This window comes from Plecotus auritus, assembly GCF_963455305.1.
Source record: "Plecotus auritus genome assembly, chromosome: 1".
In the NCBI taxonomy this organism is placed as follows: domain Eukaryota; kingdom Metazoa; phylum Chordata; class Mammalia; order Chiroptera; family Vespertilionidae; genus Plecotus; species Plecotus auritus.
In genome coordinates this window covers 58,611,661-58,615,915 of record NC_137770.1, presented here as the reverse complement: position 1 = coordinate 58,615,915, position 4,255 = coordinate 58,611,661, and positions in this window count along the sequence as shown.

The following is a 4,255-nucleotide window of genomic DNA, read 5'->3' as shown; positions in this document are numbered from 1 at the left end:
AAATGAAACTTCAGCTTTGGCAAAAAAAATTGGATGAAAATAAAATTTACATGTTGCCTACCTTATCTGCTTTCTTTGAGGAACATGACATTGAACCAGACAAAAGGATTACAATGATAATTTCTATGAAAGAACACTTGCACATGCTTGCAGACGAAATTTCATCATACTTTCCAAATCTACCTGACACCTCATTTGCACTTGCCAGAAGCCCATTCACAGTCAAAGTTGAAGATGTTCCTGAGACAGCACAAGAGGAGTTCATTGAACTTATTAACAGTCATGCAGCGAGAACTGATTTCTCTACCATGCCAGTTACAAAATTCTGGATCAAGTGTTTGCAGTCATATCCTGTTCTGAGACTGTGTTGCACCTTTTCTTTCATTTCCAATAACATATCTTTGTGAAACAGGGTTTTCCAGCTTGTTGGTTATCAAGTCTAAATAAGAAGTAGACTTGTTGTGGAAGATGATCTTCATTGTGCTCTTGCAAAGACTGTCCTGAGAATTTCTGATCTGGTGAGAAAGAAGCAATCTCAACCTTCGCACTGATGTTGGCTTTTTACGCATACTGTCGCAAAATGTAGCAATGTAGTTTACTGTTGTTATATTAAGACTGTTACATGCTACACCATGCTTCAAGACAAAATTTCATTTATTTGTAATTAGAAATAAATATTTCACAATATATAATTACATATTGTTTTTATGATTATTCACTATGCTTTAATTATGTTCAATTTGTAACAATAAAAATACATCCTGCATATCAGATATTTACATTACGATTCATAACAGTAGCAAAATTACAGTTGTGAAGTAGCAACGAAAATAATTTTATGGTTGGGGGTCACCACAACATGAGGAACTGTATTAAAGGGTCGTGGCATTAGGAAGGTTGAGAACCACTGTTTTAGTTGTTAATATTTGAAAAATTGACATAGACCTCAAGCTTATCCACAGAGCTCAAGATAAGAGCCTTTGCCGTGTAACAGCATCTGATATCTTTCTGTTCCTCTTTCAGCTATTTTGGCTAAGGGATTCATCTCTAGTTCATTCTGCATGGCTTGCTGCATCTCCTTCCTGCTTGGCCACACTTCTTTTTGGGGATGTTACTCTAGTTTCAGTGGCCTTCCATTAGTCCCTGTATTTGTGAAAAGTCAAATTCCACTCTGAGAATTGCCTTTATGGGTATGTTGTTTCCGCTCCAAAAGGCATTACAAAATTCTGGCTGCCAATTTTACTTGTCAATAATAAGAATGATTTGGTCCTTTCTTTGGCCCTATCCCCTCCACCACCACTTTTTTTGTCTGTCTAATTTCTAATGGCTCCATATTCCCTCCAGATGGAGAGGGGATGAGTTATATGTTGTGTGTGTGTGTGTGCTGTATCTACTTAGAGTAGCCAGAAAATTTATAATAAAAAAATGGTACATTTTGAGAGCAAAAAAGGTGCTATTGATAATTACTCCTGGACATCCAGCACTATCTTGGCAAACCAGGTCAATGGTACTACTAGTCTAAGACTAAAGTGCTGCTTGGTTTTCTTTTGCCCTTGTTGCTTGGGCATATATCTCCTTCAGAGATCTTGTGGGAAGCAGTGGCTGGATCTAGGAAATGAAGGGCCTCCAAGGTGAACTCAGAGCTAGGACCCACTGCAGCCCCTCTAATATGCATGGACAAAGCTTAGGCAGATTTGTGACTTATCAACGGATGTTCAGCTACTTTGCAATCACAGCCTGCCAAACATGGTAACCCCTGGTGTTGATGTAGGTACAGAAGTCACAGAAACTAACTTGTGAGCTTTCTTGTTATTCCTACTTCTTATTTCCTACTCCTGGGAAATCCAATCCCTCTATGAATCCATGGGTCAAAGTTCCCGTTGGGTGTGAATGATTAGTGGGTGTGACAGGGTCAAACAAGAAGACTCCAGGACTGCAGTAACCAGGCTGGAAGTTAAAAACGGCCACTTCAACCTTCAGTTTCAGGGCACACTCAAAACAGAAATGTGGCAAACCAGAGAGCCAAGGCAGAGCATGCAACATTCAAGCTAAGAAGCAACTGCTGCCGCCAGGGGCACAGACTCAGGTGGAAAGGGACAGGGAGTGGCAGGAACTGAATAGGTACCTGGCATTTTGCAAAAGTCATCTGAAAGTCATCTTTAGCAATTCATTCTGTGCTTAAAAGGGGCATTTGTAAATTCAAAGAAAAAGAATACTGCAATCAGTATTAAGGGTATTACCTAAAGAAGTGACTGTATGAAGGGTAGGATCAGATATCAGGAAGGGAATTAGCAAAACTTTGATGAAATAGGAGAGGAAGAACATGAGCTACCCAAAGCAGGACAGAAATTATTCTTCTAACCACTCCAGCTTAGGTTTTGCCCTGAGAATCTATATTCCTATGAAAGGTCATATATAGTTTATTAACTATATACATATTTAGTCACATTCAACTAATTATTTTGTTATCGAGAACTGATTTGAATAATTCTTGAAGATATTAGGACTCGCTAGACCTCAAATACTACTTACAGTCAAAATTCTAATACCTAAAAATATAGGGTTGGAAAACATATAAGTGGTTGTAGGTATTGGAGGGAGGGTAGGAGAAGTTGTTGATTCCAAAGGGCCTGCATGAAGGAATTGTGGAGAGTGATAAAACTGCTTTATATCTTGATTGTGGGAGTTGGTTTATGATTCCAAGCATATGTCAAACTTCATAAACATGTATATCACCAAGAGTGGGTCTTACTGTGTGTAAATATAAAAATAAATTAATAAAAATTAAAAAATAAAAGAATCCCAGGCCTAAATGGGTAAAACCAGATGAACACTCTCCTTCCCCCCACCATTGCCATTCTAGACTCTTATTTTATACTAGTGGCCCAGTGCATGAAATTCATGCATGGGGGGGGAGGGTGTCCCTCAGCCCAGCCTGCACCCTCTCCAATCGGGGACCCCTTGGGGGATGTCCAACTGCCGGTTTAGGGATCAGGCCTAAACCGGCGGTCAGACATCCCTCTCACAATCTGAGACCACTGGCTCCTAACCGCTCAGCTGCCTGCCTGCCTAATCGCCCCTAACTACCTCTGCCTGCCTGCCTGATCACCCCTAACTGCCCTCCCCTGCCTGCCTGATGACCCCTAACTGCCATCCTTTGCCGGCCTGACCTCGCCCCCCACTGCCCTCCCCTGCAGGCCTGATCTTGCCCCAAACCGTACTCCCCTGACTGCCTGATTGCCCCTAACTGCCTCTGCCTTGGCTCCCACCACCATGGCTTTGTCTGGAAGGAAGTTGGACGTCTGGAAGATGGCTGGTCGACCTGGTCTAATTAGCATATTACCCTTTTAGTAGTATAGATTATATAGGATAGGATTGCTTAAATGGGGGGAAAAAGCCTTTTTCATCAGGAGGAGATGCTCTTGGCAGACAAAAATACATAATCCCTATATCTGGACTGATAGCCAGCCATATACACTATACTGCCAAACCAGTAATTAAAAAATTGAACCTCTTTCTTACACCTTACACCAAACAGCTGTTGCCCTTAAAACCCCTCCTCAGCCCCCACCTTAGGTTCTGCCTTCACAGTTCACCCAGATTAGGTCCTGACTGGTCTATTTCTATGCCAGTCAGCGTCAAAAGCTCTGCCTCCTAGGCAGCCATTGGCTCCTCGCACTTCACCCAGATTTGGTTCTGATTGGTCGGTTTCTATGCCAGTCAGTGTCTCCAGGCCTATCAACGGGCTGATCAGAGAGGCGGGGCTGATCAGTAGCCCCAGTGGAGGCTGAGAGAAAGAGAGGTACAGCTGCTGGCCAGGCCTGGAGCGAAAGAGAGAGGCAAGGGCTGATCAACAGCTTCCACGGAGGCTACAGATCAGACCTTGCCTCTCTCTCCCCAGGCCTCTCTCCAGGCCTGATCCGCAGCCCCCTCAGCAGTCAGTGCTGGGTCGGGGTGCCCACAGCGGTGGCAGTCAGTGCTGCATTGCCATGGCAACCCAGCACTGACTTCTGGTTGGTCGAGCCTTCGGTCGTTTTGGATGCTATGGACCCTGGGTTTTTATATATTAGGACCTTTCTGATGATACAAAGATATATCCACCTTTTCAGGTGTAGGCATGTTGTAAAACATATGGCACAGTTAAAATAGAACATGGAAGAATGTAACTTGAAGCATCAAAAATTTCCTTACATGGTAGTTAGTTGGACTTGAAGTACTGATATTTCTTGACATTCAGGCTAATGGAGTAAGAAAG